Below are 27,940 nucleotides of genomic sequence, written 5' to 3'. Positions count from 1 at the left end.
ATAGAACCATTCATTTATGTCATTTATTTATCATACATAGAGCAGCTAAGTATAGTGTTTCATAGAATGTGTCTAACACTATAACTTTAATCATGTTAGTTACCAAATATTATAGTAGCTTACTTTTTAACTAATGATATTTGCTAATTGAGGAATACATGGAAACAGGAAAATAGAAAGAGAGGGGAGTAAATTCATATTTCATTAATCTGGGCATTACACATATTTTCTTTCAATCTTAATTTTAATGGATATTGCACTTGCTTTATTATAAAAATTGTAGATAGTCTCGTGGTTTAAAAATTTCAACAGTTCAAAATGTTTAAATAAAAAGAAAAGATTAAATGTATTTTTTATCTGTCAAATCCCAACCATTAAAAATTAAGAAATTTAACATGCTTAAACCATCTATTTCCTCCTGGTCCCTTCTACTCATCACCTCTAATTCTTTTAGAACAATGCTTTTTGGCTTAAAAAAATTATACTTCCCTTTTCTGGTTTTCCAAATCTAATTGTCTATTGATGACTTTTTCCCTTTTATGAAGATGAAGAAATCTATATACTTGTCCACCTGCTATTTTGCCTCTCCAATTTTGTTGGCCATATTATTATTTTGTTTGTTATAAATTATTTGGTTTTACACCTAATTATTTTCCTATGCGTGTGAGTTTATTAAAAAAAGAAATATTACTAAATAGTTTCAGTCTGTTTGTGGAATTCAACATTGTTCAAATTGTTGCTCAAAGAACATTCTTCCTCCAAGTGTCAAGGTCTAATGATCATTTTTCAAACCTGTGTAATCACAAGAATAAATTAATGGGAGGTTTTTTTTAAATATCTGGATTCCTAGGCTTCTACACTAAGGAATGTGATTTAACTGGTCTAAGAAGGCCAAAAATTAGTCTTACAGTCAGGGAAGATTAACAATGATTCACTTGTCTGGATATACTCTGTGACCAGTATTTCTTCATGTCTTGTATCAGTGTCTTCCTTTTATTTATGTGTTCATTTTTTATACTTTCTCATTTGGTTATAGTATCATCTCAAACTATTTTAATATATAATTGTATATTTTGCATATATGTATATATTTTTTATAAATAAAATATTATGAGTGTGGACAAAATTTTTAGTTTCTCAAGTTCAAATATATTTACTTTGCCGTTATCTTTGATTGATAAAACGGCAACCTATAGAATGCTAGATTCAAGCAACTGTTCAGATTAGGCTCTGCTGTCTCCTAGTATTTACTACTAGTGAGAAATCTAATGTCAGTCAGGTTTTTATTTCCTAATGGATAATCTACTTTATTTTTTTCTATTTGTATGTAGATTTTTCTATTTAGTTCTGGTATTTTAAAATTTCACCAGGGATTTTCATGTCTTGTGTGTTTTTTAAATTTTTTTCAATTACAGTTTGCTTTCAGTATTATTTTGTGTTGGTCTCAAGGGTAGAACATAGGCACCAGACAACCATATACATTACAAAGTGATCCCCACAACACTTCTGATACTCACCTGGCACCACACACAGTTATCACAGTGCTATTGACTATATTCCCTACGCTGTACTTTACAGCCCCATGACTATTTTGTAACTACCAATCTGTACCTCTCAATCCCTTCACCTATTTCACCCACTCCTTCAATCCCACTAGAGTCTGGCAACCACCAGCCCACTTTCTGCCTGAGTTATTTATTCTGTTTGTTAAATTCCACATATAAGTGAAATCACATGGTATTTGTCTTTCTATGACTGATTTATTTCACTTAGCATGATACCCTCGAGATGCTGTTGCAAATAGACAAGACCATTCTTTTTATGACTGAGTAATGTTTCACTATATATGTACCACAGTTTTCTTATACACTCATCTATTGATGGGCACTTGGGTTGCTTCCATATCTTGGCTATTGTAAATAACGCTGCAATAAACAGGGGTGCATGTATTCTTTTGAATTAGCGTTTTAGATTTCTTCAAATAAATACCCAAAAGTGGATTTGCTGGGTCATAATGAAATATCACTTTACACCTGTGAGGATGGCTGTTATCAATAAATCCAGAGAAGACAAGCCCTAGGGAAGATTTGGAGGAAAGGGAACCCTTGTGCACTGTTCGTAGGAATGCAGATTGGTGCAGCCCCTCCATGTATACTTTCTCATTAATTTTGTTTAGCATTTGGTGGGCTAATTCAACTTAAATATTTCTATTATTGCTGAATCACAGGAGAATTTTATTTATTTTATCTGTCCTTCAAATTTATTTTTCATTTCTTTGCTTTTTTAAAAACTTTACTTAGATAGTTGAATTTAATATACCACCTGTTCATCTTCATACTCGTATGGTCTCTCTCTTTATATATTACATTCTTATATGTAATACATTTCTTAGGCTTTTCTTCTGGATGAACAATGTGTTATTTTGTATGGCCATTCTATGTTTTAGCTCATGTATTGAATTTTTAAAAATTTATAAGTGTTTTCTATCCCAGAGTGGAATCAATTTATTTCTAAGGTTACTACTGGTTCACATCTTAGATTTCTCATTTCTGTTTTTAGTTTTCCTCAAATGCTCCCTGATCCTTGCTTTATATTTATGAAAAATGAATTTGGTTAATCATGTAGAAAGCATTAGGTTGCCATACAATTGGGGAAAGTATCCTCTCCAATCTACCTCTCCCTTCAAAGGGAGGGCTGCTCGCAGTAATTACATCATTGAAAGGAGATGGATATTTAGATCTGCCTTTAGTTTTCATGCATAGAAAATAAGAAGATAGGTCAGGGGCACGCACTCAATTGCCAAAATACAGAATTTTGTTCTGATGTAACTGTCTCTCCTCTTTCGGGGTGAGAAACAGGAGATACCTTGGGAAGCTGTTGCTGGAGTTCTGCTGAGACAGGAGAGTGGCTTGGGCCAGGGAAGATAGTGGAAAGCAGTCCGACCAGGTTCAGAACATGCTGAGGATTTGCTGATGGGTTAGAAGTTTAAAGGGAGAAATCAAGGACAGTAACTAGCACTTGGATCAAGAGCAAACGTGAAGCGGTTGACTTTATGTAAAGTAGACCTATGGTTATAATATGAAAGAGATTAAGAATATGGGTATAACATATGAGATGCAAGTAGTTTTCTAGATTTTCTGGCAAGAAGAAAATAGTTATTTTGTGGTCATTTCTGTTTTGTAAATGGAATTGATATGAAGTCACTCACTGGTAGTGAGAACAGAAGGAAAATTGTAGGCTAGAGAAGAGTCCAGAAGTTGAGAAGTGGTCATCCTGGAAAATTTAGTTGGGAAGTCCACAGGGTGGGACACAAGCAGCTTTCCAGTTGTGAGTACATGAAACACAGAGTTTATTCTTGTATTATTATTTATGAATTATTCCATTATTTTCCATTTGAACAACTGGAAACCTACTTTTCCACAGCCTGTAGTACAATTACTAGGATAAAACATTTGTCCATTTGTTGTGTTTTAAATTTAAAGACAGAATAATTTATAGAGTATTGTGTTATTTCTCCAGCATCTTAAATCTGTAACAGAAAATGTTTATTTTTTATTTCCATCCACAACCCTTCAACACCCCCCCCCCCACACACACACATATACACATACACAGAGATACTTATGTGCTGTACTTTTCTGAAAAATGTAAATGTTCACCTGACTATTGTGGTCTTTGCAGCACCTTTGCAACTTTCTAAGAGTGGAGAAACATTGTTTCACTCCTTTAAAATGGTGTTAAAACACATTCGTCTTTCTTTTCACATCTGAAGGCATAATTGTTCTGAGATGATGTAAAATCAGTAAAAATTTGGTAGAAGCAACACAGATAATGTCCTAAAATAATTAAGTTCACGGTAGTGAATTTAAATGTAAATAGCAGCTTTGCAGGAAACTTTGCAAAAAGTACACTCAGAAGGTGAGTGGTTTCCTTCTGGTTGGGTTCCTTCTCTGACTTTCTCCCCGTTTCATACACTCTTGTGCTCTACGGGTTCTGTGATTGGCAAACCAATCCTCTTTATCTCTGGGCTCTGTGTTTTGTCCTGTGGAATTCTGAAAGAGAGAAAACCTGTATCTGCCCTGAACAGATTGTGCAGGGCAGCGTATCCCTTCTTTAGTCCTGCCTTTCACTTTTCAGAAAAGTTGGTCATCGCAGGAGCGCAAGGTGTCAACAAAGGAATCATATTGCTATCGCCCCAAATCGTCACCCGTTTTTCTTCTGTAATGTGTTGTCTTCTTTGATGCACTCACTTTTAACTTAGTAACATTTAGGAAGAGGCCATTTATATGTATATATTGTGGTAAAATCACAATTGTAACTTAAGAGGCTGTGACCATTTTTATCACTTACTTACTGAGTGTATACTGTGAACCAGATACTGTAAGAGGTGAATTATATAAATCATCTTCTTCTTTGTATGTAATCACCACAACTTCTCCTCCAGATACATGCAATTAAACCGCCAGGGATGAGCAAACAGAGAGCCAGCGTTCATCAGTGTCAACATAGCAAATAAGTGACAATGCCAGAATTGGATCCAAAGTGGTCTCTGTCCGAAATCCAAGCATTTGTTTTCAATTTCCCTGCCCAGGGATGGGAGGGGAAAGAACGACATAAGGATTTTACAGTGAAGATCTCCATTATACAATATATTCAGTAAATTTCTACTTTCTAAGGAAAATTCAGAAGTCAGGAACTAAATAGCATCAACACTTTTAATACAAAAGTTATATTATTGGATTCCTGTTACGTAAGAAGTGAAATTCAAAACACAGTAGAGATGTACTCGAAAGATGTATGGGACTTTAGAAAGAAAAGATTCTGGCTTGAAGAATGTAATGAGAAAACCATCCATGCCAGTAATGAGTAGGTAGTAATGATGGGCATAACATATGGTTACTGACAATATGTGTTCAAGTGTGCTGTGTGAATACTGGAAGCCTGAGGAACCTGTAGATCAGCACGGAAGGGCAGTGGCAGTTCTTTCCTTGCAGGGACTTGAGTACCACGTGCGCGTTTCAGCAGGACCGCAGCGTTCTGGGGATAACCTAACCCTGCTACAGTTTATGTGGCCATTCTCAGCGCCAAATATTGAGCAGGTCAGTGACTGTGAAGCCTGGGTTTTTACTGATCTCCTGAGCTCCTTATGAAACTCTTCCAGTTTATGGTGACCAGAAGGACTGGGCTTACACAAAGTAAGAGCCTGTGAGAGAAATTATTTTAGCACACTGCATTCAACTGACTCGCAGTAAAAAAGGGAAAGAATAATAACATAAGGCACCCTGAGATACAGGTATATGAAATCCCTTTAGATTAACCAATCGTTCTAGAGTCCCAAATTAACACTGGCAGCGGGAAACTTATTTTTCACGCACTTTCTAGACAATACTTCAGAGACACTGTTCTCTTTTGAGCTTGTTGTGTTCTTTATGGGGTCCATGGCCTCTGTAAATTTTTCTTTGAGCTAAATGTAATCAGGCTTTCTGTGATAATATGAGATTTTTTTTTAATGTATCAATATAAATAACCTTTAATACATAAGAGCTACACTTACTATTGTGCATTCAAACACGTGTACATCTATACATTCAGGGTAAGAGAATGCGATAGTGTTTACATTTCAATTTCTTGCATTCAATACAATCTTTAATTTCCTTTATGAATAATTATATATCCTTATACCTGGGAAGTCACTTTGTAAAGCATCTTTGAATAAGCCAGAAAATAGTCAAGTATAGCTAATCACTCCTTCTTAAAGATCAAGCTTCTCACGCATTAAAATAAAAAGAAAGTATCAATTTCATTTGTCAGTCCTGTATGCTGTAGAATATGCAAATCTCTACTATAGTAAGACTTAATTTGATTGATTTTTAGTTAGACATTATTTTCCAGAGTGATAAAACTTATTAAATTGCCACATTTTTACGCTATCAACTTTTCCATATATGAGAAAAGTTCTTTTTACTAATCAGTAATATCAAGTTCAGATCACTAAAATGACCTTTTAAATCACATCAACTTAAGATTTTCTAGTTTTTCTGTTTGTCTCTTCTTTTTTAAAAAAATGTATCTCTATTGATTTCAGAGAGAGGAAGGGAAGGGAGAGAGAGATAGAAACATCAATGATGAGAGTCATTGATCGGCTGCCTCCTGCATACCCCCAGCCAGGAATCGAGCCCACAACCCGGGCCTGTGCCCTGACCGGGAATCGAACCCCAATCTCCTGGATCCTAGGTCGATGCTCAGGTGCTGAGCCACGCCCGGCTGGGCTCTACTGACTTTTAATTACCATCTTTCTCCTCTCATCTCCCATCTTTTATCTTTCTCATTTTTATCACCTAGTATGTCTTTATTATTCATCCTATAGAAAATTTTATCTTGTCCTTCAGGGGCTATAACTGGTTTTATTATTAGTATTATTATCTGTAGATGACTCATAAAATTATGTCTCACACTCAAAACAATTTTTCAAGCTGCAATCTCATGTTGTACGTCACGTGACTCTGGTGTAATACCTCCTAACATCTAATGGAAACCTCAACATCAGTATATTCCAATCTGACTCTATTATATTTTCTAACCAGATATTACTGTTTTCTTCCCTGTTTCTACTAGTGACAGTGTCATCTTTTCCTTGGATCACACTTAAAAACTCTGATTCATTCTTAGTTCTGTTATGTTATGGGTAATTATTTCTCTAAATAGCTGCAGTAAATGTACCTTCCCTTTCTTTCTATTTTCGTACCAAGTTAAAGGCATTCATTAGATCTCTCCAGATTTTAGCTCTAACTTCGCCACAGCTTTTTCATCCCGCAGTCCTGCGGGCAGAGTGATCATTAACCATCATGTATTCAATCCATATATTTTTATTATCTATTAAGACTTAGAGAGTGTTCTCACCAGACATACTCCTTTCTCACACTGGGCTCCTGTTCTGATCTCTCCACTCCTTTACCTGAAGTGCAAAACCCACTGAAGTGTCCCCTGTGCCTTTTACCCCTCACGGTGTAGTTTGGGAGCATCCCAGTGGCATGAAGTTAAGCACGCATGTTAATTGACAGTCATCCTTCCTGCCTAATTAGCAAGAATTTAACCAAATGATGTTGGAATATGGCAGACAGACTGTCTGAAGATGGGGGAATTTGAAATAGAGCTCAGTGAATGATCTGGGGACTATCAGTAAAGAAAAGTGAGTTGAGTCTTGTTTATTGGACTGAGGGCAGTGGTGAGGGGGCTGGTTCATGAGCACGCAGCCTGCGTAGTCTCACAAGGCCCTGTATTCGGAGAGGCCCCGGGCTTGGTTTTACACTTGCTGTGGCCACATTAAAATTCATACTTTTTGTACAAGAGTCCCCATGTTTCCATGTTTCCCCCTTTGTCCAGTTGTACAGCTGGTCCTGGTATCTAGGTAAGAAAAGCATCAAGGCTCATGCCATAATTTTGTCTAGACAATTGTGTGCGGGGATGTGTGTGATTTATCAAGTCCATTCTCCCACATCACCTCAAACAAGGTGTTATTAAAAATAACTTTTAATAAATGAAAAATTTGCCTATATGGAATTTATAGTGTTGATTGCATTTTAGTATTTTATTTATAAATATTTATTTATTTATTTATTTATTTATTTACTTGCTTATATCTTAAAGCCATGGCATCTGCCTTACTTTTCCTTATAGCCCTCAATGGAAACCATATCAGTGCTTTCTATGTGATACTCTGTATTTTCTGAATAAATCTATTCATGCACACATGTATGCTAATATATTTATATATGAACATATATAAACTTATAAACACATATAAACTTAAAGCATATCTATAAACGATATTTTTTGCTAAATATGAGAAAAAAGTGTAGAAACTTTTATTGAACCCAATTTTCTAAATGTCTTCCCATTGAGCATTAAAACAATCTAAGTCTATTATAGTTTTCAATTAGCAGTGACATGCTAGGGAAATGGATATGGACAGAAAATTATGAGAGCAAAAGGACGCAGTCAATAAATACTTTAGTAATCACATGAAAAGAAATTAAAACAACGAGATAATAACTTTCAGCTATTGAATAAGCAAATTGAAAGAGAAATTTTCTTGCTCAGGAGCAGTGAGGAACCAATTAATCTTTTCTCTAATGGTGCTGAGGAGCAGTAGGGTTATCATGCGTTTTGAAAAATGTTCCTGTATTTTGCTTAGGAGTTCCATTTCCAGCAGCCTATCCCAATGCAGTAGTCAATGCTTCAGGAAAAGATTTATAAGCAGAGATGTTCATAGAAGCATTATTTACATCAAAATCTTAGAGACATCATTAATGTTTAGTGATAGGAGAAAGATTAAATAAAGTATATTACACATATGCTGTGCAATATAATGCTGGTATTTTTTGGAGAATTTTGGATAAGCATTTTTAATTGAAAATTTAAAAGATAAGATAGACCTAGCTGGGCATGGCTCAGTGGTTGAGCATCCACCTAGGCTCCAGGAGACTGTGATTTGATTCCAGGTCAGGGCACATGCCCGGGTTGCAGGCTCCAGCCCCAGTTGGGGGTGTGCGGAAGGCAGCCGATCAATGACTCTCATCATTGATGATTCTATCTCTCTCCCTTCCTCTCTGAAATTAATAAAGATATGTAAAATATATATATGTATATATATGTGCTTGTGTGTGTGTGTGTATATATATATATATATGATGGATGGCCCTAGCCAGTTAGGCTCAGTGGTTGGAATGTCAGCCCCTGGACTGAAAGGTCCCCGGTTCGATTCTGGCCAAGGGCACGCACCTTGGTTGCAGGGTCAACCCCGGTCAGGGCAAATGTGGGAGGCAACCCATCCATGTGTCTCTCTCACATTGATGTTTCTTTCTCTCTCCCTTCCACTCTCTCTGAAAAGCAATAGAAAAAATATCGAGTGAGCATAAAAATAAACAAATAAATAAACAAATAAATAAAAGATATATATCAGTTTTCAACATGTATCATAAATTTTTCTCAGGGAAAACAGTGACAATGTAAGTGTAAGAGTTACAGTGTGCTACTGTCCTCTCTGGGATGACATTAGCAAACTGAATATACAAGGTAGGAAAGAAGTAGGTTTACAGCCGATCATACGACACGATACAATCATTAATAAATAATAATACAGGAATAAACTGTTTCATGTGCTCACAACTGTCAACCTATTTTTGCCCGACCCTGTAGTTCTGAAAATGGTTTGGTCACCAGAAGTTCTTATTCATTGAAAATGAATTACATAACCCTAGTTTTCATAAACTGAGGTTATAAAAATGACTTTAAACTTTTTTCTCTTTTCTGGTATTATAAGTATTATATACTGGGTGCAATATGATATTCCTTGGATGGTTAAGAATATTACAGTCCCTTTGGGTCATCAAAATGTCAACATCCAGCCTGGCTGGTGTTGCTCAGTGGTTGGAGTGTCACCCTGTACACCCAAAGGTGGTGGGCTCGATTCCTGGTCAGGGCACATACCTAGCTTGCAGGTTTAATCCCCATATGGGAGGCAACCAAACACTGTTTCCCTCTTACATCGATGTCTCTCTCTTTCTCTCTCTCCCTCCCCCCTCTTTCTTTCTTTCTCTAAAAAAAGTCAATATTCATTTTATAGCATTATAAAGTAAATATAGATAAATATGGGAGGCTGAACTGAGCAAATGATGTCCCCAGCACATTCCATGGAAGCTGTATTTTCTCTTTTTTAAAAGCTCCCAGATAAGTGTTTATTTGTGATTTGCCTTTTTCTGCCACTAAATGGAGCGCAGAATCAACCATGATTTATTTAATGGACACTTACTCAGCACTCACAATTGGGACTCCACTAACTTTTATTCAAAACCTTTTATATGTCAAGGACTACGCGAGTCCCTTTTGCATGTGTATAACTCTTTAAGGATTGTGACAGCTCTGCAAAGTGAGCCTGCGTTCCCACATTACAAGTCGGTAACATGTTCCGAGAGTCAAACAACCTGTTTAAGCCACTGTATTTAATTTGAGTGGCAGTCTTAGGACTTAACCCTAGATCTCCTGATTCCATGTGCTCTTATCTACACCAAACCAAGATGCATTTAGACAAACCATGTACCAGGTACTCATTGGTAGCTTGCACTTGATCAGGAGACAGGTAAACATCTAAGGTGCAAACATATAATGATAAAGGCAGCAAGCTTATAGACAAATTACTTTATGTCTAGTAATTTTTTAAGCACATTATATATTTTAACATATTTGATACTCCTAGGGAGACTAAGATATAGGTAATATTTTTATGGGCATTTTGCTGAAGAAACTAAGCACATTTAATGATATATTCTCCAGTTTGTTTCTGGATTCTGTGTTCTAAGTACTAAGTCACATTGCCTCCAACTTTAACACAATTTGCTAAATTGAGATATCGGTATGGCCTCAAAAAATTTAGGGACTAGTCAAACCTGTTGGACAAGGTGCTTTTTCAGAAGAGAAGGCCTGCTTTCTGACCTTTGAAGGATGGGTGAGGCAGAGGGGCAAGGGAAAATAAAGGAGAGGTAGTCATTCCATGGCTGAGGGAGAGAGAGCGGTTGGAGATGATATTGACTATGTCACCTGGGTGAATGTCTCATGATATGGCTAACAAAAATGTAAATTACTTTTAAAAGATAAGAATTAGCTGTAATCTTCTAAAAATCCAATATTTCAGATGAATTCTCAATATTTTAGAATTGAGTAAGATCATTGCCACCTGCATTTTGACGCTTTGCTTTTATCAGGGATTCCTGTTTACATTTACATTTTTTGACAACTGTATCAATACTTGATTTATACTGAAATTATTGTCGGTAGAAACTTCTAAGTCTAATGCACAAGTTTTAATTCTAAGACTTGTCTTCACTACCATATATTTAATACACTCATACTTTTGGACTCAGCTGTAGTATTTTTTTGTTGTTACCATTAGATCTGATATAACACGCAAACTTTTCAAGACTCTTAAAAAAATTCCAGATCTTTATCCAAATATACTGGCTTCTTGTAATGCACGAAATTTCTCTGGATGGCTTCGGTGCTCACAGCAGTGATGAAAGCCAGGATCAGTGGTGGTTTGTCTGTGCTCTGAAGTTTACTAGTAGAAACCTTCCTCTAAGTAAGTGCCTCTGCCTTTCTAAATCCATGTGTATGGTGCCTCCTTGCTCAGTTGCTACACTGAATGATTTTACTAAAGCTTCTCCCTGTGGGCTGTAAGAAATCATGAGAGAGATAATGATGACATACAGAAAGATCATGTCATATGCAGTTCCTCTATTTCCTGTCTAGCGTGTCTGTCATAGGAAGCAATGGGATTATTCAAAATGACTTTTATGTGACTGTGTTACAAACTCAGGTGATCCCACTCTCTTTTAGTGGTATGTGCATCTCTTTAATAAATCACCTTACAACATTGCTAGCTTTCACATTTAGTTCTATTATTTTTAACTTCTGAGCTACACATTCAATCAAGTTTTAAAGGTTTGAAAATGTTTGCTTGTCTCGCTGTATTATTTTACCCTTACAAAATCTTTAAAGTTTAATGACAATATTTCAGATATATGTGTTTGTTAATCTTCACCTAAGGATATTTTTTCCATTGATTTTTAGAGAGGGAGAGAGGCAGGGAGGGAGGGATAGGAGAGAGAGAGGGAGAGAAAAACATGGATGTGAGGAGAGACACATTGATTGGTTGCCTCCCTCACATGCCAGTGCCCAGACCGGGGCGGGGGATGGAACCTGCAACCCAGATATGTGCCCTTGACTGAGACCCTTGGGTTCTAAGGCTGACGCCCCTAACCACTGAGCTAAACAAGCCCATACTTTGTCCATAAATTACTGGCAAGTACTTTGTCCATAAATTCCGTAAAACAAAGGTCCATCAGTTAGTAAATTTTCACTTATCTAGGAACCCAGTGTCCTTATTCCATCACTTATAGTGCAACAATTCTCTATTTTACAGAAATAAATACAAGTTGTACAATACAAGTTGAGGAGCTTCACTGTGTCCTTTGTCAGTTATCAATACTGTTCTGTTAGATCTAAACAAGATCATTGGTTCTCTGATATCTTATAGAAACTTAAGAAAACTTAAAAAAACAACAGTAAAAGTGTACCCATTAATCTAATTAATATAAGTAAGGGAGTCACTACTTTTTTAAAGTTAATTATACACATAGTAAACTTCGAAATATTTTTGATAGATCTCTCTTCTTTATTGATCTGCATCAAAATTTTCCAGTGATCTTCAATTCTCAATCTGAAGTGTGATAACAGAATGAGTTAAGGTGGGCTTTATCAATGTTTTTTCTTGTGTTATATATTTACATATATATGAAATCTTTAGTACTTATTACCTAAGCACATAAAATAAATCGCTACAATGAATATAGTGTAGTGCTTCATGTTTTCACCAGCTGTATCTCTATAAAAAATCATGATCATTTTAATACTTTTATTATATCTTCAGTAATCCTTTCAATTAAAAATGAACCACCATGTCATGTTTGTGTAGTTGACTGTTCTAAATGCTCAGTTGTAACAAGAGGTATCCCTACATTTCCTTTACATTTCTTCTTTATTTAGATTTGAAAGCATCTCGTAACCTCCTGAATTTCCAGGGTGAAATTCAGCATGAGATGCCGTCTAAAGAGAGGATTTGAGGAGCCAGTCTTTCAGGGAACCATCACAGTTTAGCATTACATTTTTATCTTTCTAGTTTCTATTGTCTGACCAGCATCAATCGTATGTTGGATGCTTCTCTGTCACCAGCAAAAATGATTCTTATAACTCTTCCAAGGTAACATAAGAGGGGAGTCGGGATCAGAAGTGTCCAAGCTTTCAGTTTCAGAGATTAGCTCTGTAATAAATTCTGCTGACTGATACACTGTCCAGTCCTCTGAAGTAATCTTTGACAAAGAGCAACAGAAAACAAAAGAAAACACCTGCCTGCCGCCTGGCCTTCCCCAAGCAGCATGTTCCACACTGGTTCACTTGCTTCTTTTGAACATGGAAACATAAGAGGTGCACTAAGTGGATGATTGCTTCACCTTTCTATGGCGAGGGAAAGGTGGCGAGGTTTCAGAATAGCAAACTTCAGGAGCCGTTTAAATCTGGTGTCCATTGCTTCATTGGTTTTGTGGGGAATCTAGAGCCCTTAAGCTGAGAACAGTCCCATAGACACAAATCCCCCTTGGTGAATGGATTATTTTTCTAGAAATGGATTGTATTGCTTGGTGATGCTGACAAATCCCTCTGCATGTCATCCCACTCAGGAGCAAGAGCCTGTTGACTTCCATTGTGACTGTCCACTGGATGGGCTTATTATGGTCTTATCCAGGGACAGCCACCAAGGAAGGCTGGCAGAAATACATTTTGCTTTCAAGTTTGTCCCTAGGATGCTCATTACTGGTGTCTCAGCGAAAGCTTCAGGAGTGAGCTGGCAAACATTTTATTTCATTCAACTGGAGGAAGCCAAATAAACGGTCTTCTCTAGAAAATGCTATAATATGAATTTTTAAACGTGACCCCTTACAGACCGAAAGTTCTTCTTTGAATCCCTTTTATTTTTGGTAACTATTTCTTCCTTTGTGCTCCCAGGGCTTCATCAGTACAGAAAGATTCAAAGTGGAATTCTTTTCAATTATCAAAAGTAACTAAGAACTTATGTATGGATACTTTGCAAGGCAAATCTCATTTAAATCAGAAGCTGCTTGAAGGATACCCAAAACATAATACAACATTGCCTCATTGTTCTGAAGCTATTGTTGCTGCTCCACTTGTCCCTGAGACTAGATTTTGGAGACTTCCAAATTCTAATTGACTTCTAACGTCTTCTTTAGGAGGAACTATGCTTTTAACTGCGTAATTCCTTCCCAATTAAAAACAATCCAATAAAGTTCTTCCATTGTTTCTGTTGGTTTGTTTAATCATACTAAACCCCCAAACCAATTACATCCCTCCCACATTTTACATCACTCGAGCTAAATAAAGGTAGTCAGACATAAATCTGTCCTGTTCAAAACGTTCCCTTCTAGGCCCTTTACGTTTCTTTGAAATAGACATACCTGATCTTCTCCTTCTCTTTGACCTTTCTTGATGCGGGAGAAGAGAAAAGAGAGAGATGATTAGAGATAAACTGACCTTTATTAAAAGTTTACGACAGGTGCACAGATTTTTGTCGTTTTTCGCAGAGACCTTCTGAAGGTAGGGTTATTTTCTGGGTTCTAAAGAGAAGCCTCCTAGAGGCTCAGAGAAGTGAAACAGCTTCCAGGTGTTCAGGGGAAGAGGAAAGTCCGAGGCAGGATTTGCATCCAGGTCTCCCGGCCTAAGATAACCTGTCCCCTGGATCACACTCCCTTGCCTCTCAGGCTCAGGCTTTCTGCTCCTTTGAACCTCTCTCCGGACCTGAGCATTCGCTGTGCGGGCTCACCGGAGCGAGCGCGCTGCTGTCCCGGTGGCCGCAGCCCCGGAGGGCCTTGCGTCGCGCTGACCGTGCCCGCCCGCGGCCCGCGGGGCCGCTGCGCTGGGGGAGCTGCGCTGCTTCCCAGGGGCTCGCGGGGCGGGCTGTTAGCCAGCGCGCGCGGCTCTGCGCGGGGGAGGCCCAAGTTTCCCGGGGGCTGGCCTCGGCCTGGAGCCCAGCCCATCGGGCCGGCACCCCTGTGATCAAAAGCTCTGCGCACTACAGAGTGTGTTCATTTATTCTGGAGTAGTAAGAGGGAGGCGTGAGTGTGCGAGTGTGAGTGCGCGCGTGACAGTTTTCCTGGCACAAGCAAAGAGGGGCAGGCAAGGCGTTGCGACCTCGCAGGTGCAGCGCTGACCTCCCCGGGGAGGTCTCAGAGACTTGGGGGCGAGGCATTAAAGGGCATCCCTCAAGTTAAATCCCCCCCCCCCATTGTGGAACCCGGACGGATGAGCTTGCAGTTCAGGCTCAGCGGGCTGTGAGGACTCCGCGGAAGCTGGGGAACGTGCTCCCAGCGCCCCCCCCCCCCCCGCCTGCTGCTACCCCGCCTGGCCCACGCTGGCTCCCGGCGCCCCCGCCCCCGGGGAAACTGGCAGCCTCCAGTGCCCCAGCCCCGGTGGTCCTCGCATATACCCGGAGCCTTGGTTCTAAAGACGATGCGTGGGTCTAGGGCCTGCGCGTGTATTATTGTTATTATTGTTATTGTTGTTACTCCTGATGGCGCAGCCGTGCCCGTGACCTTGCTCGAGGGGCTAAAGGGTGTCCGCCCCGCGTGCCGTAGGCTCCGTGCGGCCCGGAGCGCAGCGCGGGGCGGGGGCGGGGCGCGGGCGCAGCGCGGGCGCAGCGCGGGCGGGGCGGGGCCGAGCGCGCGCCGGCCAATCGGAGGCGCGCTCCCGCCGAGCCGCAGCCGCGGGCCCGCCGAGCGCAGCGCGGCTCCGAGCGGAGCGGGAGCGGGAGCCGAGCGGGAGCCGAGCGGGAGCGGCCGGCCGGGCTCGCCCAGGACCGCCGGCCACGTCCCCGCGCTCCTCAGGCATGAAGTTCCTCTCCTCCGCGTAGGGCGGGCGCGCCGAGGTAAGGCTTCGGGACGACGCCTGGCTGGCGGTGACCTGGAGAGCTTCTGGGCGGCGGGGCTGCTTATCCAGTTCGGAGTCCAAAAAATGAAATGGAGTAGGTGGGAATCTTCCCCTGGGACCCGTCTCCCTGGAGCTGGTGCCGGTGGGAAAGTTGTCGCGGACGCTCCGCCAGCCTTGGCGCCGCACGCGGGCTGTGATTTTATTTTCGTGCCCAGGAGCGGGGCACCGCGCCTATGGAAGGTGCGCCCGGGACCCCGCGGCCCCTGCCGCTGCCCGGCTGGGGATGTGCCCGCCCCGAGCGAGTCGGCGGCGCACCCTGCCAGGCACGTCTGAGCAGGGGTAGCGTCAGAGTCATCCTGGTGTCTGTCCGTCTGTCAGAGTGAGGGGAAGCGTCCTCAGGGTGGCCGCGGAGGTGCCGAGCTGGAACCTGGACCGTGCACCTTAAGGACCGCCTTTCCAGCACCCTCCAAAATTGCATGTGCCCGAGCGCCGGGCTGCAGCAGAGCCAGGCTCCCGTTCTCTTTGCTGCTTTCAGTCCTTCCCCCCCCCCCTTTTTTTTTTCTTGGCACAAATCACTTCCATAGATGCTTATTAAAGCTTAAAAGGAAACTTTTACTCCTTTGAAAGGGCACGATAAATGATGCATGAAAAGGAATTAGGTAGGCTCCTGTGATCTGTAACATACTTTATCCAGCCTATGTGCTTATGTTTGTTAACTCTGATGCATTCCCCTTTCTTAACTTCCTGAACCTGATTTGCTTGGCTCTGGAAATAACAAGTGTTTTGTCTTCATCTTCATGTCTTACAAACAAGGTAAAATTATGCCTTAGGCATGTGTATATGCCTCTGCTTGTGTGTGTGTGTGTGTGTGTGTGTTGTGCGTGCAGATGCAGAACTAGGAATACCTAACCTATGTAACAGGTGAAAAAAATAGAATTTTATTAGCTAGTTATTAAAATATTTCCTGATATTAATGCCAGGTATATTTAATGAACTTTCAGATTAATCAATGGTAAATGCTCCTTGCTATTTCCCTGCTTGAAGTCAAGAAATACTGAAACAAAAATCTTAGCTAAAATTATTATGGTCTTCCATTTGCTCAGGTGATGGCCTCACTGCTTTGAGCCTAGGGAGACAGATCAGAGAAAGGTTTTATTATGCAGCCAAAAACGCCACAAAAAACTCCAGGCTCTGACTGTGTTTTGGAACCTTTATTTTCCGTTTTAGGATCACCCACAGATTTTTCAAAGCAGAGGGCTTTCCTTCTGCAGTAATTGTTTTTCTCTGTTTTAGTGGACTTGTCAGAGAAAATATTTATTTCTAAATCAAGAGTTTGAGGTCCAGGCTAGATCTCATATGAACCTTCTTGGATGTGGGGGAGAAAGGAGGAAGGATTTGATGCTGGTAGGAATTAGTTCTGTAGTCTTAGCACTCTGGTCCAAGCAGCAATCATCATTTCAGTTTCTTTCAAACATCCTGTTATGTATATCAGGATTCCCTGATAATAAATTAGCCTAGTGTAGGCCAAGACATTTATATACTTAATAAGGCATTAATCCAATGGGCCTTGGTGATAAGTATTTTATAAGCCATAGTGCTGATGCTTTTTCACAGAGCTAGCCCACTTAAGGGGAGGTGGAAACAAATTTATACTAATGGTCAAGTTTGAGCTCCTATCCTGACAAGAGGAGGTAGAAAATGAGCATTTCCTATTTCAGATGCAACTGAAATGTCCAAATAAAGATAACCTTTTTAAAAAAATCTTTATTGTTGAAAGTATTGCAGATGTCCCCTTTTTTCCCCCATGACCCCTTCTACCTCACCCCTGCCCCCCATCCCAGGTCTTCACCACACTATTGTCTGTGTCCATGGGTTATGCATGTTAGTGAATGTTGAATATAATGAGTTATAGTAGTTGCGAGCATGGTGAGTAGCAACCGGTGCTTGAATCAAGTCTATACATTGAGCATATTGGAAATTATTATTCCTCCTGATGACCCATTTCAGATGGATATAGTGGAACCATGAGAATGAATGAGTCACTTAATCCAAGGTTATAAATTCTTTACATGAAGGATGCTATATAAAGTAAATATAAAGTGCCTTTTCCATTTGGCTCATATAAATATCAATCTTATGCTGCTTGGTTGATTTTTGTGGTCTGCTGAATGCAGACCACATGTTTAAAAGTTTGTGCGTCCCACTTCCCCTGTCCTTGGCTTGCTGGTAATTAGAAGAATGCAGTATATCTTATATATTTGCAACCTGATGTAATTGTCCTTTGGACTATAAATATGCATGTGCACTTCAACAGATCAAGGATAAAACATATTGGAACTTATTGCCCTGGAAAAATTTACTTGTCCTTATCAGTTGTGGTGGAGTCCAGAGAAAGGTAAGAGAAAGAGATTGAGAGATTAAAGATAGCAAGGGTGAAAGGTGTTCTTTTGCTTTTCTTAATAAGGACTTCAGAATCTTTGATTTGCTTAATTATACACCTTCCTTGTAGTTGCATTAGACATGTCATAAATCTGTAGTAGAGCTGCTTGACTTTGGTACCATTGATATTTTAGGTTGTATAATTCTCACGCTAGGGGGACTGTCCTGTGCTTTGTAGGATGCCTCGCAGCACCTGTGTTCTACCCAGTAGATGACAATAGCAACACCCCCAAGTTGTAACAACCAAAAATATTTTAAGACATTGTGAACTATTCCCTGTGGAGAGGGGCAAAATTGTGCCCCTCTTCTACTGGAAACTACTGCTCTAGGAAAAAACACAAAAAAAGTCCACCACAAGGTGTCCTGTAACACACTGCTTGAGCAGGCAACTGCTTATGTAGTTCCCTTTGGATGTTGAGTGGTAATCCCTGCTCGCTTGCTTTGAATGGATTTTAACTTGCAGGTGGTTCATTGGGTCCCTAATGAAAAAGTGTTGAGGAGCTTATCTGTGTAATTTTTTTCTGTAGGCTGAGAGACTTGTCTGTATAATACCATATATACTATATATGTTTATATAGTATATATGTTATACTGTATATGATCATATAGCATATTATCATATGCTAACATTTGGGGGAACAAGAGGAACTAAAAACTGGGAAAAAGAAAATGTAGAGATGTTGAGTCTGAAGACAAATGTCACTTCTATGTGTTATTTCAGATGAGCCTTTATTATTAATAATAAATGAAAGATACTGATTCTCTCTATGATTGTTTTCACCTTGTTTTTTTTTTTTTTTGAGTATATATACGTTTGGGGTCTCAGAAGAAATTTTCACTGTAGTAACCCTATGTGCTTGGACTAGTTTATGATGTTCAAAGGTTCCAGAAGTAAAAGTAAAACATTTTGGTTTAAAAAGCATAGTTCATAACTGCTGGTGATTTAAGCATAATGGAAGAAAATACCAAGCTTAATGATTTTAATGATTTTAAAACATGGCAGAGCTTGGGTCCTACCATGGATTACTTGTGTCACATGTCACTTGCATGTATAGTCCATTTTTTCTCACCTGCGAAAGGAGATAAGAATAGGCAGGAGAACTGAGTGACAGTAAGTATTGTAACTGGTTGTAATTTAGATCTACACCAATGCTGGTCAGTTATCACAGATTCAGTGTGTTTGGCAAATTATTTGATGAGAATTGACTTAACATGATAAATCTTCTAGCTATTCTAGGGACGTTAAAATTCATCCCTAAGAAATGGCAATATTAACTCTTAAATGCTTTTTCATGGATGAAGTAATACATCTTCATTTTGAAATATGTGATTTAAATTATAGATAAACTTCAATTTCCTCACATATTTCTGTCCTTCCCCATTGCATCCACATTTGTAATTTGTTTAAAAATACAGAAATGTAAAACATAGAATGCATCTTGAAATACACTATTCAACAATAGCTACTATTACCAATTTGGTATATATTTTAAATTTTTAAATAAATAGGTTAATATGGATAACTATGTCTAATTATGAATGAATATAGATTTAAAGTAAAAACTATGTAGAGATGTATGATTCAAATAATATATGTATACAAACTTAGATAAACACAGCTTGATATGATACCCAACTAATTTTATAGCATGTTCACTTTTCCATGTGATTATATCAAGAATTCATGAATATTTAACAAGAATCCAGTACACCGTTATGCACAGAACTTATATTTAACTCTGGTTCAGTGTTAGGGACACACATTTTTTACAGCTTTCTCTGCTCATTAGGTAGGGGTAATTTTAGATGGTTCAGTGACCCTGATATACTGAGTGTTATAGATTTTGAATATTGCATATGGTTTTATAGATATACCATCATTCATTTAAATAATCCCCTATATATTTTATTAAATGAAGAGTAAAAGAAGGCCAACACAAGTTAAATAGTTTAGACTCTATTATTGCTGATAGTGTTTTGACTTCTAAGTGTGGTATGAATTCTGGGAAAATAAATGGACAGTGGGGAAATGTAGGAGCAGATGTAAGAGGGACATTTGCTCTAGAATACCCTGAAATGCCCAGATGTTGCTTCTGTAGATACCACAAATTCTGATATGTAAACTTATACACTGATGAGCTACATCAATTTAGGAAACTTTGGTAAGCTGAGAATAAAGTTAACAAAGTACGATCCCTAAAAGTATTTGAGTGAAGTATATGAATAAGGCACGTACTTCACTTCTCTGAGCTCTGAAGGACTATGTCTTATTCAGTATTTTACTTGTACTGTGTGGAATATGATAGATGAATTGCCAGTAAAATGAGTTCAGGTATTGAAGATGCCTTCACTGAAAAGAGGAATAGACCGATCATTTCTGTTTTATTTTATCTGTAGGCAATCATAAGTATCTTAAAATAAATATTAATTGTCATTATATTTAGGGCTTTAGGGTCAACATATATGATTTATGTATAACTATGCCCGATCTGATGTGACTGGAAATTTCACTTAATCCCATTATTTTTACTCAGTCCAAAAGTTTTCAAAAATAAAATATATCTATTTGGGTTAAACTCAGAGTTACCAGTGGGATTTAAATGAAGACAGGATGCCATTGAATCTGTTCAGTGATAACCTACTGAGTCGTCATATGACAAAGAAGTTTTGAAACCAATGCTGGTATTGCAAAGGTGTGATAAAACTTTTATTTACAGTCACTCCAGATGGAAGTGAAAAGTGGTCTACCATGTATGAAAAGCAATTTACAATCCATTGCCTGAGACAGGAAAAGGCAAATTCACTTATAGGCAACTTGTGGGAATAAATCACTGGGAAGTAATCCAAAGTATCGAAAATGAAGAAATCCCTTAAAAAGTTAAAATTAATTTAAGAATGTGAATTAAGATACAAAATGATAAGTTTATGGAAATTTAGTGTAATATATTAAACTCGATACAGAAATTTATTTGTACTACGATTTCAAATTATATTTCAAAGAATTCCATTAGTTGAGTAACGTATTGAGACAGGAATGTGTATCTTCCCCCATTTCTCTGTATGCATGATATCTATATATTTTAAACATGTGTAATTAGTGCATTCTAACTGCAATGTGTGATATAATGTAAATTGTTTCAATTTAATTTAGCAATAGATGAGAAAGCTATTGTAAAGTAAACCACTTTCAAAAGACTATTCAGTAAGATTTTCATTCCTGGTTATTGAAATTCAACTGTTGGGAAGGGTGTTCTTACAACTGGACTAATAAAATTGACACAATATTAGATTAATGGAGGGAAAAAACCATTTTAATGGGTGTGCATGGGAGAAACAATATGATGCTCAGATCATAAAATGAAGCTCAAATAATGACCAAACTAGGCACCTTTTTATACTGTTTAGACAAAGAAACAATAAATTTGTGAGAAATTGACAGAACAAAGAAAGTTAGTACCCATTAGAAAGGAGTCAATGCAAGGCTTGGACTTGGGCAATAAATTAGTAAAGGCATTAATTACATGGTTTATTTATGCAGGGTTTTCAGACTCTGGATTTTATACCCCTTGTGATAAAGTTGTCCCTCAGCCCTTCAGGAATGGTTGGAGAGAAGACGGCCACTTCTGACAGACTGAAAGTAGTAGAAATAGAGAGAAGAGGTTGGATGATATATTTCACTTGAAAATAATGCTGATAGGACTTGATGTTCTCTAGGACGGTGGGGGGGGCGGTTTGAAGGTAAGGGACACATTTTATTTACTATTATAGAATCTAGAGTTCCTAGGCCCTACGAAGGGAAAGAATTGGGGGAAAGGAAGCGTGGCAGGGGAAGGATGGGGCAGGCAGGAGATAGGAAAAGAGTTAGTTTTGTACATTTTTGAATATAGATGTCCAGTCGGGATGGAATGGAATTAGTTGAATACATAAGCATGGGCTTTAGAAGAGAGCTCTCTGCTAGATGTAGGAAATGAAGTCATCATACGTAGATGGCATCATACATAGTAAAGAGACTGAATGGGAATGAAAAGATGAAAAACACACGGGACAGAACCCAACACCTATCGGTTGTGAAAATGAAGAAAAACCAGCACAAGCATTTGAGAAGCAGTAGCTGGAGAGGGAGCAGGGGACCCCACAAGTGAAGTATCTTGAAAACCAGGGGAAGATGGATTTCAAGGAAGACTGCTTCAAAAAACATTTTAAATTATTGAAATGGAAACTTCCAAGCATATGTAAACATACATATTCAACACGCACATGTGGACATTTTCATCTTATGTATAAAAAATTCACTTAATTTTTAAAAATATGTTTTTATTGATTTCAGAGAGAGGAAGGGAGGGGGGAGAGAGATAGAAACATCAATGAGGAGAGAATGTCATTGATCGGCTGCCTCCTGCACACACCCCACTGGGGATCTAGCCTGCAACCCAGGCAAGTGCTCTCACTGGGTTCTGTCACCACCTGGTTTATAGGTTGACGCTCAGCCACTGAGCCACTCTGGCAGGCTTAATGCTTTGTTTTAAGTTCATCTTTAAAGGACCTTATTTATTATAGCTGCTTACTTTTTTTAAGACTTATCTCTCTATTATAGTAATCATTTTCAAGTCAAAGTGAGCCTGACCTTAGAAACAACTAGAAAGTTTCTTGATGTCGTAAAAGCAAATATCCACACAAAATTATCAGTTTAATTATCTATGGATTTTATTCATTAATATAGTTCTTGTCTGCTAATATTCTTATTGACTTTATATAAAGTTTGATGTTGCAAATATTGCTTTTCACATCTGAAAAGTTAGCAACATAAAACATTTTACTTATTGATAATTCTGAAAATTTTACTCCTTGCTAACTCAAAATTATGCTACAAATAATAATAATAAAATAAGAGTAGATATGAAAACCTTCCTGTAGCCAATATTTCAATTAAAGGGAGTGTACGTTTTTACTCCAGTATCCTACAGGTGATTTATGTCCAGCCTTTGAAGTGTAGGAGAAATACATTAAAAATCCAGGTATAAATCTACAGTTTCAGCTGCAGGTATGAGGTGACTATAAAGTTCTGAAGCTGATCTGTAAACAAATATACAAGGCCACTATACTGTAGGTTATTTCAATGATTCTCACATCAATTGAAGTGTTCTTTTCATACAACTATTCCAAGATACACACACACACACGACCTTATGACTTTATAATCACATTCTCTTTCTTTTTTTTAATGATTTTTTGTTGACTTTTAGAGAAGAGGAAGGGAGAGGGAAAGATAAACACTGATTCCAGAGCGATGTACCAATCCTCTGCCACATTCTCTCTCTTAACCTACACAGACAACAATCAGCTTTATTGACTACTGTTTATCAATCAGGCTTCACTGAAAAATATTTATACTCTCGGACAAATTAAGTGATATTGCTTCCAAAGCTCAGTTTTGTAGGAGGAGTCACAACAATACTTTGAACAATTTAAATGTATAAGTGCTGTGTGACTACATTGAAAGCTAATGTGGTAGGTAAAATAAGGGCCCTCAAGGATACACGAATCCTAATTCCTGGAACCACTGACTATGTTGTGTTACATGGCAGGAGAGGTTTAAGAATGCAGAAGGAATTAAGGTTGCTAATCAGCTGACCTAAAACAGACAGATGGAAGATAGAGGCAGACAGGGTCAGTGTGACAACATGTGACAATGGCGCCACCTGATTTTGCTGAATTGGAATATGGGTGAAGAAGGCCAAGCGCCTAGGGCTTTGGGGGGCCTCTAGAAACTGGAAAAGGTGTGAAAATGGATTCTCCCCTAAAGCCTCCAGAGAGAAATGTTTCCATGCTGATAACCTTAATTTTAGTCCTTTGTGACTCATTTAAGACTTCTGACCTGACCCTTGTCAGACTTTTGACCTCAGCAACCATAACATAATAACTTTATAATGTTGGAAGCCACTAAGTTGGTGGTACTTTGTTATAGCAGCAGTAGGAAACTAATATAGCTAGCATAAGGAGATATATTAGGTTCTACCTTTTTAATAAACAAAACATCATGTGAGTGTTATGAGAATAAAGATTTAATAATTATACCATTAACCTGAGACTGTTATATTATTTTTTATTTAATTGATGAACAAGTTATTGTATACAACCTGAAGAATGTTTCCTATAAGAGAATATAAGTGCCCTGGCTGGGTAGCTCAGTTGGGAAGATCATTGTCCCAAACACCAGAGTTTCAGGTTCAATGCCTGGTCAGGGCACATAAAGAATCACAAGAATCAACTAATATATTAAAAAAAAAAATCAACCAATAAATGCGTAAGTAAGTGAAACAACAAACCAATCTCTCTCTCTCTCTTTCTCTTTTTCTCCCTTCCATTCTCTCTGAAAAGCAATGGAAAAAAGTATCCTCCAGTGAGGATTAAAAAAACAAGCAACTTATTGAATTATTTTATATAGCTCTTTTAGGTATATTATTTATTTATTTTAACAATGCAAACATTGACAAACAAATAAAATAAAATGTACAATGTACAGCACAATAAACAAATAACCTTCTCCTTGTTACGTGTTTGTAGTGTAGGATGTATTTATTCAAATTTGAGCAATTTTATTTTTAAAAAAAGTAAAGTTAATTACCGTAGAACAGTCTATAAAAGTATAAAAGATATAACTTGGTAAGATTATTAAAGATGGATTTAAAATAAGAATGTAGAAATCTAAGTAGTATTACTGATCTAACTACTTTTTAAGTATGTGCCTGGGGTGTTGCTTAACCTCCTCAAAATGTTTGAATTGGAAAAAAGTTATTTGTTCTCCTAGCTTGAATGGCTTTTTCTCATGTTTGAAGCATAATATTCATCAGAATGTTCAAAGACAAATGTTGAGCAAAACTCAGATGTATAAAAAATAAAAGAATGGAGTAAGGTATGTTACCTAATAACATTTGGCTAATTACAATTTTAATTCAATCTTTAAAATGTCCCGTGGATATTGTTTGCTCACACCTGACTATAAAGCCCTACTTAACACGTGGTCCTCAGAATGGCGGTATGGCCTGCTCACCTGCACATGAGCCGATCTGTAGCAGGAGGGAGACCCAGATGAGGGATGCAGACCCGTCTTCCCTGCTCAGGCAGGCTGGTGTTTAGAGGCTGGGGCAAATTCTCCACGGGAGCTTCGTGTTCTCGGTGAGCGTCCTGATCTGCCTGTGAAGGCCCTGACTGGGCACCCAGAGGCAGACCGACTCTGAGTCACGTGTCCATCCCTGGTACTCCATCAAGTACTATTTTAGTTTTCTCTTAAGTGCTTGGTTTTTCTGATTTATTGTAGTCATTCTATTAATTCGTTAAGTGGTAGGAGTGCCGTACAACAAGTCAAGTGATGAGAAAGATTGGTGACCTCCACTTTTCTTCAATCCCTACTCAGCTGAAATCTTCAAAAATTATAATTTTTTATCTAACTATACCTTTCTCTATACACCTATAAAACATATATATGTATACATGCATACAGATATAAATATTACATGTCCACATAGACTTTTTCAACTTCTTACAGTAAATGTGTTATTTTATTGGTAGTGCTCTAGAACACATTTTTACATATTAGATCATGAAAATCTCTGCAAATGAATATATCAGTCTGATTTGCCCTTGTCTTTATTGTCCGTCTCTTCCCTTGTTTCTAGCCTTGTTCCTGTCTTTATGGCCTGCTGCACTGCACCTCTTTATCACTCTTCAACTTGATCCCTTCTAATTTATTCCTGTTCCTGGATTAGTCATCTCAGGCAACCACTAAAAACACCATGGACTGGGTGGCTTACACAGCAGGAATTTATTTCTCACTGGTCTAGAGTCTGGGAAACCCAAGATTAAGGTGCCAGCCACTTCAGTTCCCGGTGAGAGTTCTCTTCCTGGCTTATTGACGACCACCTTCTTGCTGTGTCCTCACATGGCAGACAGCAAGCTCTCTGGTGTCTCTTTTTATATATATATATATATAATATCTTTATTGATTTCAGAGAGAGGAAGGAAGAGGGAGAGAGAGATAGAAACATCAATCACGAGAGAGAGTCATTGATCGGCTGCCTCCTGCATGCCCCTGCTGGGGACCGAGCCCGCAGCCCGGGCATGTGCCCCGACTGGGAATCGAACCTCGATCTCCTGGATCCTAGGTCGATGCTCAACCTCTGAGTCACGCCAACTGGGGCTGGTGTATCTCCTCATAGGTGCACTAATCCCATCAGGAGGGGCCCAATCTCATGACTTCATCTAAACCAAATTGCCTTACTCAGGCATGTCTCCAAATACTATCCTATTGAGGGGTAGAGCTTCAACATAAGATTTTGAGCAGGGACATAATTCAGTTCATAGCAGTTTCTTTTTCCCCCTGTTTTCTGTTACTATTATTGTTATCATTTCTAAACATCCTGCTTCTTCCTGCAGCCATTTGTGATTCTACCATGGATTCTAATCTCTTCAGTCCCCTCCAGTCCTCATTTACCTTTCTCCAAAGTCACCCTATGTGACTTCTAAAGGATATGTCTGAATTGTATGCCCACCTATTCTAATGAAACCCTTCAATTGTGCAGACTAAGTCCACACTCCTTCCTTGTAATGTTCCTGGTAACAATCATCAGTTAGGACATTCTTTAAGATAGTTTAAAGGTGATGAATACTTGACTACTGTGCTCACTCTATACTGCAAATGCTGTATTTTTAACTCTTTTTCCTGTAATTATATAGATTGCTAAAATATGTGATATTCTGTGTAGTCCATGATATCTAAAGATCTTTTTTCCCCCTGGGGTTATTGGATGTATTATGTAAAGTAAAATTTAAAATTATTATCTGAGAATTTTTAAACAGAATTTCTGGAAATTTCACTAAGAAAATTTAACTTTGAGCATTTAGCACTCACTTGAGTAATAAAAGGGGGAAAAACTTCTGAAATGACTAGGATCAGTAGCATATGAATATCTGGCTTGAAATTTCCAAGGCATGAGTCACCCTTTCAGATGAGCTGCTCTCACCAACTTCAAAGGCTGCTCTTGTGTGACTCAGGAGATACGGAACAGTTAGGAAGAGCTTGTTTCTCTGATAAAGCATCCCACTCCGCTCCAGTTCAGTGCCAAGGAGATTTCATGGGTATGCAAAAAGGTATTTTTAAAACAAATTTAGTATTAGCATGCTGGAAGTGCTGACTCTCCCGAGTGTAAAATTGTGGCTTTTAGAAAGAAGTAAAGGAGGACACTCTGTCAGCATCCTGGAAATGATACTTATTCTTTCACTAAAGAAATGCCAAACGTTTAACGTGAAAAAATAACCCATTACCTCAATGAAAAGGCTAGATTGTTCTAATCGATAAACTCAACAAGCATAGTATATTCTTAGCTAATATGTGCTTATGTCTACAATTTATTAACAAAGAAAAAGCATTCTTAAAAATTTGACTTTCTAAGAGACATAAAATATTTAAAATAACAATTGCTTCCAATCAGACTGTGTTTAATTGTTATTGATCTTTCTGCTGTATCTAAATGTTCAATTCAGCCCGCCCTTCAAATGTTTATCAAAGTATACATTTTTCCAAGGAACTCCACAGTTTATTTTTGTGCATATTAAGTTTTCATATACCAGTACATTTTATCCAGTTTATTTCATTTCATTAAATTTGCTATATAAAATAGTATCATTTATGAAATATAAAAGTTGAACATTTTGGAAAAACACATTTCAATGCACAAATAAAGATGAATTTAGATATAATTTTTTATAGAATATAGAAACTTGATATACTGAAAAAAATTTAGGCAAATTATCTAATATGTACTTTGAACTCAGATTTTAATTAAGTTATTGATTTGTTTAAATATAATTTATAACTTATGGTACGTGTATAGTTAGCCCTGTTAACTGGAAGCCCTTTCTGGAGGTGGGGCAGATATTATTAACTTCATTTTGT

General features: G+C 38.2%; 1 protein-coding gene across 5 annotated transcripts in view; it reads left to right on the top strand.

Moving 5' to 3' along the window:
* CDH18 (cadherin 18) overlaps positions 1–27,940 on the top strand; it is a 624,577-nt gene that overhangs the window by 319,444 nt on the left and 277,193 nt on the right. For 3 of the 5 annotated variants that reach the window (XM_081131289.1, XM_081131291.1, XM_081131292.1), the window contains exon 1: positions 15,394–15,547. The exons of the other annotated variants lie outside the window; for them this stretch is intronic. The gene's annotated coding sequence lies outside the window, so the exon portion shown is untranslated. Of the gene's footprint in view, positions 1–15,393; positions 15,548–27,940 lie in introns of those variants that run through there. 5 annotated transcript variants of the gene reach the window in all.

Source organism: Miniopterus schreibersii (assembly GCF_964146895.1).
Source record: "Miniopterus schreibersii genome assembly, chromosome: 3".
Taxonomy (NCBI): Eukaryota; Metazoa; Chordata; class Mammalia; order Chiroptera; family Miniopteridae; genus Miniopterus; species Miniopterus schreibersii.
Note: the sequence above shows the minus strand (reverse complement) of the source record. Positions and strands in the feature narration are given on the sequence as shown.